The sequence below is a fragment of the Triticum aestivum genome, unplaced genomic scaffold, assembly GCF_018294505.1.
Source record: "Triticum aestivum cultivar Chinese Spring unplaced genomic scaffold, IWGSC CS RefSeq v2.1 scaffold135822, whole genome shotgun sequence".
NCBI lineage: Eukaryota > Viridiplantae > Streptophyta > Magnoliopsida > Poales > Poaceae > Triticum > Triticum aestivum.
The window spans coordinates 34,530-46,704 of NW_025226023.1; the positions used below are offsets into that span (position 1 = coordinate 34,530).

At 43.9% G+C, this 12,175-nt stretch overlaps 1 long non-coding RNA gene across 1 annotated transcript; it reads left to right on the forward strand.

Annotated features, from left to right (window-relative positions):
• The first annotated feature begins 1,562 nt into the window (after nucleotides 1-1,562).
• On the forward strand, nucleotides 1,563-6,191 carry LOC123172442 (uncharacterized). The gene is made up of 6 exons (XR_006485599.1): nucleotides 1,563-2,239; nucleotides 2,492-2,544; nucleotides 2,806-2,917; nucleotides 4,203-4,301; nucleotides 4,410-4,553; nucleotides 5,936-6,191. It is a non-coding gene; the product is annotated as an uncharacterized lncRNA (long non-coding RNA).
• Nucleotides 6,192-12,175: the final 5,984 nt, after the last annotated feature.

A 12,175-nucleotide genomic window follows, 5' to 3' on the forward strand; every position in this document is an offset into this window, starting at 1 on the left:
ATTTCCCGATGAACAATTAGTGGTCATTAATGCTTCGCATTCTGGTCCTTGGTATGCTGATTATGCTAATTATAGTGTTGCTAAATTTATACCACCTAGTTTCACATACCAACAAAAGAAAAAGTTCTTCTATGATTTAAGACATTACTTCTGGGATGACCCACACCTTTATAAAGAAGGAGTAGATGGTGTTATTAGACATTGTGTACCTGAGCATGAACAGGAATAGATCCTACGCAAGTGTCACTCCGAATTTTATGGAGGACACCACGCTGGAGACACAGCTGCACATAAGGTATTGCAATCCGGTTTTTATTGGCCTACTCTCTTCAAAGATGCATGTAAGTTTGTTTTGTCTTGTGATGAATATCAAAGAATTGGTAATATTAGTAGACGTCAAGAAATGCCTATGAATTATTCTCTTGTTATTGAACCATTTGATGTTTGGGGCTTTGATTATATGGGACCTTTTCCTGCCTCTAATGGATATACACATATTTTAGTTGCTGTTGATTATGTTAAGTGGGTAGAAGCTATTCCAACTAGTAGTGCTGATCATAACACTTCTATTAAAATGCTTAAAGAAGTTATTTTTCCAAGGTTTGGAGTCCCTAGATATCTTATGACTGGTGGTGGTTCACATTTTATTCATGGTGCTTTCCATAAGATCCTTGCTAAATATGATGTTAATCATAGAATTGCATCTCCTTATCACCCACAGTCTAGTGGTCAAGTAGAGTTGAGCAATAGAGAGCTCAAATTAATTTTGCAAACGACTGTTAATAGATCTAGAAAGAATTGGTCCAAGAAACTTAATGATGCACTATGGGCCTATAGAACTGCTTATATAAATTCTAAGGGTATGTCTCTGTATAAGATGGTTTATGGAAACGCATGTCACTTACCTCCTAAACTTGAACATAAGGCATATTGGGCTATTAAAGAGATCAACTATGACTTCAAACTTGCCGGTGAGAAGAGGTTATTTGACATTAGCTCACTTGATGAATGGAGAACCCAAGCATATGAGAATGCCAAACTGTTTAAAGAAAAAGTTAAAAGATGGCATGACAAAAGGATACAAAAGCGAGAATTTAACATAGGTGATTATGTGTTGCTATTCAACTCTCATTTAAGATTTTTTGTAGGAAAAATTCTCTCTAAGTGGGAAGGTCCTTACGTTATCGAGGAGGTCTATCGTTCCGGTGCCATAAAAATCAACAACTTCGAAGGCACAAGTCCGAGGGTGGTGAACGGTCAAAGAATCAAACATTATATCTTAGGTAATTTAAACCAATAAGGATGCTAGCCGACCCTCCTTCACAGAGCTTCCCCGGATTAGCACATTCATGGCCGTTGGATCATCTTTGACTTTCGTTCTGATCGTTCGATCATTTGACTGTTAGTAAAAAAATCACCATATGGTTATTTTTATCGGCCAATGACCGGTGGGCTCGTCCCTCGCGTGGATTGGCTGGGTCAGCTGTTTCCATGTCCGCGAGGGATTCGCCAACCACTCCGCACCCGCCGTGCGCTTGACGTGCAGAGCGCCCCGCGCCCCCTCCAGGACCCCACTCTCTCCTCCCCGCTCCCCCTCTCCCAACCCTAAAACTTTCCCCCCAGTCCCCCACAGCCGCCTCCCCATCCGAAAAGACAAGGCGGCTCCCAAGCAGTGGATCCGGCAGCGCTGGCTTCTCCTCTCCTCGCAACCGCTGTCCACCCCTCCTCATCTCGTGAGGGCATGGAGGGGAGCTTCTCTGGTGGCGGCGACGACCTGCAATCAAAGGGAGACGGAGGCGGTGCTCGACTCGGTCTACAGGAGAGAGAGAGAGAGGATGTGAGGGAGAGAGAGAAGGAAGGAGAGGAGGATAAAGAGAGAGAGGAAATAGGAGAGGGAGGTGTGGTGGCGGACTAGAGAGGGTGGGTGGAAGGAACGCCACCGGCTCATCGTCGTTCACACCGCGTGGTGCTCGACTCGATCTACATGAGAGAGAGAGCGAGAGAGGATGAGAGGGCGGGAGAGAAGGAAGGAGAGGAGGATAAAGAGAAAGGAAAGAGGAGAGGGAGGTGCGGTGGCGGACAGGTAAGGGTGGGTGGAAGGAACGCCGCTGGCTTGTCGTTGTTCACACCGCGCTGGAGAAAGAGGAGAGGGATGTGCGGGGCCAGATGGGAGCGCCGCTGGCTCGTCATCGTTCACACCGCACTGGGCCAGAGATGCTTCTGTACAGCCCTCACGTCTGTAGGTCCCTCCTTCATTCCTGTTGCTTCCCTCTTTTGATTAGCTGTAACTGCATGTTTGGGTCAGTGATATGCCTGTTGCCGCTGGGCAGTACTTTAGGCAAGCCAACCATCCAATTTAGTCTCTATTAGCACAAGGAGAAGTGCCCCTGTTGGCTTTTCTTTTTGTGGATTAGAACAATAATCTACATTAGTCGATTTGTGGGTATGTTGAATATGATATTTAATGAAGATGGTCATTCTTGTTGTTCAGAGTACACAAGTGGTTGCCCATGAGGCCTCCTCCTGCTCGGCTTATTCATTGAGGTAGGATTTTGATTGTCTCAATTTGTCGCTTCAGTTCCACATTAACCATGAATTGTTGCGTGTAAATGCTCATATCCCGTTAAGTTCATGTGTATAAATCAAGTGGGTTGAAGTGTGTTGTGAATTTCCTGAAGAAATTCACATGCATGGTGTGGATTGTTGAGTTTGCTTGGTTAACAGAATGCCATGCCTATGTAGATTGGCAGGGGGAAGGTCCAGGGTGAAACCTTCAGGAGGGATTTGATGTTGATATTGTTTCAGTTTGTAGATGGAGGATGTGATTCCAGCAAGACAGAGACGATGGCGATGACAAGTGAGATTTATGTTAAGGAGTATTAGCATATGCTCACAGGATCACTGGAAGCTTATAAAGGTATCTACAATGATTGTTGCTTTCTTATCGACACATCATCGAATTATAATTATTGGCAGTAAGAGTACTTGTCTTTTCATTTGTTAGAAAACATAGTGTACCTTTATAATCATAATTATATGCAATGATCCATCATGTATTTTTGTTTAAAACCGCAACCCGTAATTGTTTGATGTCATGAAATGTCTATATATATTTTTGTTTACATTCTTAAATTAGCCTCCATACTATCTGCATTGTCATGGTAACCTTGGTAGGTCATAATATGTAGATCGATAATCCCGGTTCAATTTGAGCTTTCCATGTGATTTTTTACCTGAATTTTAGGATCACAATTTAACTTAACTTAAATTAGCTGTATAGTGCCAATGGGCATCATCTGAAGCTAATAAGATGTTGTTTATTGAAGAACAACCCTTGCTACTTGCACAGTACGTGAAAAGCACACTAAATAGATTAAAGAAATCATACATGACTGTGATTGCATTTGGTTGACGCTTACGTGTATTTCTCATGGGTAGACCAAGGGCGTAATGATCTATATTTCAGGTCCAAGCTTTCAATGCATTTTTTATCTATTTTTCATGTCCCAATGATCATCTGCAAGGCCGAATTATGCCATTGTTGATGGTGCACATGTATGTTGCATGGTAAACCCAGTATTGGCCCTCCTTTCAAGCTCCTTTGTTCATCCTAGAGAAAATCCTGGAAAATACGTCGGAACTATCTTTTAATCTTCCAATAGTGTATTGCTACGATTATATATATGGATACATCATATCGATGTGTCTAGAGACCTAAAGCCGAGTTAAGTGCCAAACTGGGGACTGATGTTATAACTGCAGATGGGCTTTATTCAGCTTTTTTTCTTGCCTAGAATGATGATGTTTGCAGATGGGCTTTGTTCAGCCATAAGAGCTTATCGGTTCATCCTGCATACTTTTGTTTCTTCAGTGTATTGTGTCTGAGGAAAACATTTATTTTGTTTCCTGTTTAAGTGAATTCATGGCTGAGATGGACGAATTTCTATTGTGTGGGCTGGAGGTTCTTTAGTTAGGGCACTAGCACTACCTAAGCTTCCATTCTGGTAAAATGTATGACATGCCTGATGAGCATGCATATCTATATGGTTTTGTGGACACCGATTTAGTTCCACGCCAGTTTATTTCCAGCAGTTGGTCTGCTTCTTCATAGAGATTTTATTAGTACTACATTAAATTAGAAATTGAATGTGTGCTTCTTTCACCTTCAGTCTGAACATGACATTGCCTTATTTGTGACATAGGTGGAAATTAGCAAGCAAGCTACAGTTGATGCATGGATGACCAAGTTTACTTATTACTTTATGAAGATGATGATTCCTGCATGTTGATTGTGCTTCAAGGTACAGCTATTCGTACCTTACAAAATTATAATGCTTTTATCCTAGGACCAAAAGTTTGATTCATAGATAGCCGAAGAACTGAGGTTTTTTACTCTCTGTCGTTGCAAGGTCGAAGAGGATGGGAGGAGGGGAAGTGCGCTCTATATTTTGTTATGCACACCTTTCTAAACTATACTTGTCTTCTTAACACATGTTCATTGTCCAGTAGAAGCTGTAGATTTCAGCGTACAATAATTTCCAAAACGGTAGAAGGTAAGAACCATGTTACACATGATCCTTTTGTGTTTTCTTGATTTAAAGTAGCATGTACCTGTTAAACTTGGAGATGATTTTCGTGGTGTATTTATAAATTATCAGCCAAGGTTATTCCTTCAGGCAATTTTTTCTTCCCTGAAGCCTAGGCATATTGGTTGGTTGGTTGGCTCTATTTACTAGCACGAAGATAACTACTATGTGTTGCTTAGTTATTAGCGGATCGAGTGTATGAATGATCTTATGTTCACCCAGACTTATAAGTTTCTAAATACTAGGCTCTTGGGACTTATTTCTAAGGGTTAGTTTTTTTCTGGATTCATGTACTCTGGTGCTACAACCTAGGTAAAGCTCCTTCACAATAGTGTTTTAAGCTTAAATTGATAACTCAATCAAAGTTAAAGCATTAGGCTCTCTGCTCTGTGTACGGCCCAAGTGTTCTACATAATGCTTTATATAGTCCCAATGTGACTTCTTTGTTTTCTTAGCGGTCGGTGATATTTAATATTCAGTCAGATCTTGGAGGAAATGAAAAATATGCGAGTGTGTGTGCATGTGTATGTGTGCGTGTGTGCATGCACACGCGCGTGTGTGTGTTTGTTTTCTCCTGTTTTGGTTTTAGTGCAGTAGCTGAAAGTTTATGTATAGTCAAATTTAATTGACTAACTGGAGGGTTCATATATCTGTATGAAAATAAGCTAATACAAACGCAAAATTGTTGAATGCATTAATCTTCGTTCAGTGTGTGACCCATAGTTAATGCACATTCTTGCATTAGAAAGAAAATGGATAACCTTCTGAAATGCTGAACTTCCTAGAACTTCTCTTTTCATAAGAAAATAAACTGTCGATGATGTGAATAGAAGCACCTGTAGTACCACTGACCTTTGGCAACCTACGTGTCGTGCCTCCAAGGCAGGCCATGAGTGATGGCTGCCGTGATGTCAGCCTTGCAAAAAAAAGGGCTTTGTTGACTGATGGCTAGCTATAGTTTGTGTTTGTTGTTTACATGACAGTTTTTTAACCATTTGACCTATCTTTTATAGACGGTATAGTTCACAAAAACTAAACTTTTGATAGAAAGTACATGGGTTTATAGTAGACCATTCTAGACCATATCTCTTGAATACATAGTTTATAATATTTTCTGGTTTTAAATACTCCCTCTGTCCCAAAATTCTTGTCTTAGATTTGTCTAGATACGGATGAATCAAGTCACATTTTAGTATTAGATACATCCGAATCTAGACAAATATAAGACAAGAATTTTGGGAGGGAGGGAGTATATGAGAGTGCCCATCTTACTTAGTGGCAATGCTATGCTTCAGAGTATACAATGTTTTGCATACCAGTATAATTCATAAGTGGTTTTTCGTATTCAGGTGTTACTAATATGGTGAGTGATTTAAGGGGAGGCATGGGGAGAAGAGCAGTCCAAATGGTGGATGGAGCATGTGACCTGTTGATGTTAGTTTCCATTTTCGGAAAGAACAAATTTTCTATAATTTGAGTGTATGGTGATGTGTTAAAGTCAATCATTTGGATTCCCAACTAGACCATTGTGTGTGTTCTTTATTTTATTGTGCATTGATAAAATATTTCAGTGCCCGTGTGCACCAAGTTGAATTTTGAAACAGATGAGGGGACAACACTGCATAAGGGAGTTTACCCTTCAGGAATGTTCTTGTTTGCTGCTGTGATTAATAGTAGGAAATTTTATACCTATAGCAGAACAGTTCCTCAAGCTAAAGTCTTATGTAACGTGTAACATCTGAACTTTGTTTGTGCTAACAACTTTCCCACTCTAAAACGCCATGTTGCACAAGGTAGGTGTTTTGGTTTTTTATTCAGGGAGGTGACATCAATTATGGATTTGATCTCCAAATGTGTTTGAACATAATTAAGTCAAGGAAGATATCACGTCATGTCTTTGTGATAGAGTTGTATGACATATACCTTGTGTCATTTGGCTCTATGTTACATGAATAAGATAACAAAATATGCATGCATCCCTAACTGGTTGCTAAAACCTACTTCTACTAGCAAAGTCAAATATTTTCAAAACACTTTGGGTTTCACGTGGTCTTTGCGCTTTCTCAAACATAAAGTTATTGAAAAATGCAAATATTTGTGATGCGCCAATGGTATTAAATCAAACTCTGCGCCATTTGGCTCAGAGATAAATTAAAAAGTGTGTGTACATCTCATTGTACACAATAGTCTCCATTCTTTTTTTATTAAAGGGTGTAAATTTTGTTACTAAACCAACTAAACACATGGATTTTTTAACGCACACATGGATTCAGTGGGTCTCTGTATTATATGTCCTTGCAAAATCAAACTATTTTCATCGACAACATGTCTTTAGTGGGTCTCTGCGCCATTTGACGCAACGGGTCAACTAGTCCTATTAATGTTGAAACTAATATTATTGAAACTGTTACCCCGGAGGAGTACATAAGAGACACTTTTCAGAACGTTCCAGACTCCAAAAAGGAATAGGTATGTGGTACACCGACTCCAAAACAATTCTAATGTCAATTTTTCTTAGTTTTGGAATATTTAAGAATTTTGGGAAGAAAGAAGTAGTCCGAAAGGGACACGAGGCCTCCACGAGGGTGGAGGGCGCCCCCCCCCTACAGGGCGCGCCCCCCTGTCTTGTGGATACCTCATGTGCCTCCCAGACTCCGTTTTCTTGCACGTTACATATTTTGGTCGGTAAAAATTCATTATATAATCTCCCGAAAGTTTTGACCACCGTATCACGCAAAAATCTTCTGTCTTTGTTTCGAGCTATTTTCTGACAGATCTAGAGCATCATGACGTCTCCAAGCGCTCCCAAGGACAAGTTTTTCGAGAGGGTTATCAACCCCTATCTCGCGGAGGTGCTGCAACACCCTCAAACCATTGAGATGCATGAGGGGGTGCTGCACATCCATGATGTGGAGGGACCAAGGCGTACCGAAAGCGTGGAGACAAAGCTCGAGGCCATGGAGCAGCAAGTTTTCAAGTGTCAAGGGATGGTGGAGCGTGGAGTCAACACCAACTAGATGATGATCACGGAGTTTACCAGCAGCCATAAGCTGGATGCCAAGATTATTGGGGAGACCATCTTCAAGCTTCAAGAGAAAATCGAGCACCTCCAAGCTCAGATCTATGACCTGCAAAACCAAAACTGTGAGTATGAATATAGATTCAAAAAGATGAGTTTGGCTGCAGATTTGAGGATCCTGGAGACTCGATCTCCCTTCTATGATGGTGAACCAATGCCTTGGAAGATGGATGACAAGCCTACATCATCGACAACTCCTACTTCACCCCCTTCGAAGTCATAATCACATGGGTATGGGCACTCCCCTTAGCAACTGCCAAGCTTGGGGGAGGTGCCCCGGTATCGTATCACCATCACACCCCTATCTTTACCATTTTACTTAGTTCGATCCTTTTAGTAGTATATTAATCTAGTAGATTGAAGCTTTGGTATGAATTAGTTTTGAGTTTTGCTTTGTGATCTCTCTATGTAATTGAGTCCATGAGCTATCTATAATAAAGATTAGTGTTGAGTCAAGGGCTTTGTTATGTTGCTATGATCTTGAGAAAGTAGAAAGAATAAAAGAGTTCATATTGATCTTATGGATAGTAATGACTTCACACATAGAAAGTATGAGGCATAAAAGTTGTTGAGAGTTGATAAACGTAGTTTTGGTCATCGTTGCAATTAATAGGAAGTAATAAGGAAAGAGAGGTTTCACATACAAATATATTATCTTTGACAACTTTTATGATTGGGAGCACTCATTAAGTATGACATGCTAAAAGAGTCGACGTTGGACAAGGAAGAAAATGTAATGGTTTATGTTTTCTCACATCCCAGTTAACAGTACTAGAAAAACCCCTACTAATGGCACACCTAGTATGGCCATTAATGGCGCATCTGTGGTGCGCCATTAACAGCACGCCATTAGTAATTTTTACTAATGACGCACCACCTGGTGCGCCATTAGTATCTGGTATACTAATGGCGCACCGCGGGTGCACCATTAGTATAGGCCAGGGTGCGCCATTAGTATGCCTCCCAGGGGCCATGTATATCCAGGTGCTTTTGCATACTAATGGCGCACCACCACTGGATGCACCATTAGTAACCGCGGCATACTAATGGCGCAGTACCCAGTGATGCGCCATTAGTATGCACTGTCATACTAATGGCGCACTGTCATGTGATGTGCCATTAGTATGAATATTAGGTTTTTTTTATTTTTTTATTTTCTGTTTTTTGTACAGGTTACAAAATGTATAATTTGACAAAATATAGACAGCACACATCAACAACAGATTCATCGAATACAATAGAAGATTAGTCTTTGAATACAATTCATCATATTAGTCTCCGAATACAATTCATCATATTAGTCTCCGAATTGAAAAGACCAAACAAAGATAGAACATTATATTACAAGTCTCGAGACCGCCAGTAGCGAGTTTGTCTTCACATTACAAGTCGATATCGATCATCTAAACTACCATCACATAGAAGAGAGCTGCGGTCATCACGATGAGCATCATCACGATGAAACTTGTCTTCATCCGGTTCCTCCAACGCTCCCTCCCCTCTCCCGCTAGATAGCGGGCGTATCTAGATTCGGCCTCGGCCCTAGTGGTGTACCCTTTGTAACTGTTACCGCTGAATCGGTGAACCTGTCTCCGACACTCCTCCCAGTCATCATAGACTTCGGGAACCTTACCCTTGTACACGACATACGTCGGCATCACTATGCACTAGCCAAACGAAACGTTAGTACCAATTCACAGACAATACATAAGCAATATATAAGTATGCAACAGAACAATCGGAAGAGAAAAGCAAGACATTAATAGCATCGATTACATCTAAGTTGAACGACTCTCGAAACCAAAGAGACATACTACAAGTTCATTAAAGTTTAATTACAACATGAGCCAATCGATGTTTCAGGACTAGACACAGCATCACTGCTTTCGACTTGACTCAAGGGACCGGAGCGTGGATGAAGCCGCCGTCTATCGTGGGAGTCATGAAATAACGGTCGTTGTCAGCCTGCATTTGTAGCATTGTGTCGATGTCACTGTTGGACGGTTGATTATTGAGGTAGAACTGCCCCGAGGTACGAAGGACATCTTGATGGATGATTTCCGCAAACTCCGACTGGATGCGAAAGAATTCTTGTCGGAGGTCCGCGTCCTGGATTGCCGACACGCTCTTTGCCCAATCTTTGAGTTTACTCGTAGCAGAAGTTGATGATGGTCCCGTACGATCGCCCGCATGTGATGGATGGCATAGTAGGCACCCTTCTAACCGCCAGGCGGCTGCTTGACGCAGCAGAACGTCGTATTGTGGGAGAATACGTGCTTGCCGTACTTACGAATAGGCCTGGTGAAGGTGCCTCCAGATTTGGCGTAGCCGGGGAGAACATCATCAAGAACCTTCTTGACATTTGTGTAGTCTACGTTCGACTGAAGGTCCGGGTCGAAATACGTGGCCATGGAATATTTGGGTCTTAGGAGGATGAGCGTGCAACGTGTGTCACTGCAGAAAACACGGAATGTTAACAGAAAAACGATCGAAATGTAAGAATTCATATGTTACGGGCCGGTTGAGGGGAGGACTTACTCGGGAAAGTAAGGCACGAGGAAGTTATCCTTATCTTGGTTTGCCAGAATGACGCCTTCGAGGTAAGAACTCGCGACTTGCCGGTCCCCGGCGCTGCGCAAGATCTTGGCACGCATGTAGAAGGGGTCGACTATCATGATGTCCGGGGTCTTGTCGCGAATGATCCGCATCTCCATACTCAGCGAAAATAGCCGAACGAAGGTGTAGTGCAGCGGATGAAGGTTCAACATAGCGTGGATGTCATCAAAACGTAGGACGATCGTACGCCCGATGGAGTTATCCACAAAGCCCTTGCCCTCTGGCACCTTGGCCGCGAAAACCGGGTATGCCACATCCTTCTCCCTGAGACGCCGCTTCTCCAAAGCAAGAACACTGTCATGCAGACTCTGCATAGCACCGGTTGCATCATTGAGCATATTTGTCGGTAGCATCGCCCTACCCGCCACATGCACCCTCCTCGAGATACCCTGCGGTGAAGGTGGCCCGTCCTGAGCACAGATCGTACTCGGTGTCGGCTGGCTCGCACCCTTCTTAGTCTTTCTTTTGCGTGCCTTCTTCTTCTCCTGTAATGGGACCGAGTTCTGCTCATAGACCGCCTTCTTGAGTGTGTTGGGGCTGATAATATTTCGCACCTCGCCTATCTGAGGCTCGATGAAGTCGGCAGCTGGAGGCGTCTCCTGAGAGCTGAACGCCAGACGGCGCCTGTTGCAACTTGGCTTCTCCGCGGTACCAGCTAGATCGCACACGTCTTTTGTTGGGTTTGGTTCTTGAGAAGGAGGCCCCATGAAGTCGCCATCGTACCCATGATCGGCAAAGTACTGATCGACGTTGCCAAATGTATCATCGTCGTCGTCGTCGTCGTTCTGATCCTGTGCCATATGCATGTTTGGATCCAGTGGCATAGGGATGTCCGGCACCGTTACGGCGGTCTTGCCATGGGGCCGACTTGGCGCCGGCACGACTGGCGGTGTTGTCTTTGGGGTGGTGTCCCCCGCCCCCAAACGAATCTGGCTCTTCGGCCAAAGCAGGGGCCAGCTCAGGAGGCGCTGAGGGTCATCACGTCTTCATCGTCGGCCCCGACAGGTCGAATCAGAGGTAACAAGTCGTCGCAGCCTGGCAGCACCCGAACTAGTTGAACCCTAAACAAGTTGGGTGGCATCTGGGTACCGTGGAACAAGGGGTTGCCCGGTTGAACGATTTTGCCCTTGGCGACATCGACCAACTCGTTGTTCACGAAGTGGAGGAGAGTGCACGGAACGTCAGCGGCGCCCTGCGAAAACATGTAGGGCGTCAGGGATGCCCAGTCAAAGGCAAGGAGATGAAGTCCTCGGCCGAGAGAGGCTTAATTAGTTACCGTGATGATGGCGTCGAGCTCGGCTAATGTCGACGCACCGCCAACGGCGGGCGTGCAGTTGACGGAGGGGCCGCTTGCTTAAGAGGTGCCGGCCGGCGTACACCCGGGTGCATTAAGCTCCCGTGCCGGCGTCGGAGACACCAATGCCGCCTCCGCCGGAGGCACCAATGGCCCCGCCATCGCATTATGCGAGTTGCTGGCCGTGAAGCTACGAATCGGGGGCGGCCCCTGTTGGCCGCCCGCAATCCACGCACTCAACCCCGAGATCAAGGTAGGCACAAGGGCAGTGATCATCGCTCCGAGTCGTTGTTCCACTTGCTCTTGGACAATCTCCGAAATCGGCGCCACCTATGCCTTGAGTTCTTGAACCTCTTGCGCCAGGCTTTCCGAGCTGGTCTTTTTCTCCTTCCGCACACCAGCGGTATAGTATGACCCCCATTTTGTCGACAAGCCTTTGCCGGCCACACGACCAGCTGACGTCGGCTTACTGAGCTTATCCTTGTTCTTCATTACATTCAACCCCCTATTTAGAGTGGTGTCCCAAGGGTTGCTCTTAGTCGACCCCGCGCTACTGCTTTCAGTCGCCTGCGGAAGGAATGTGAACCATTTAGAAATTCG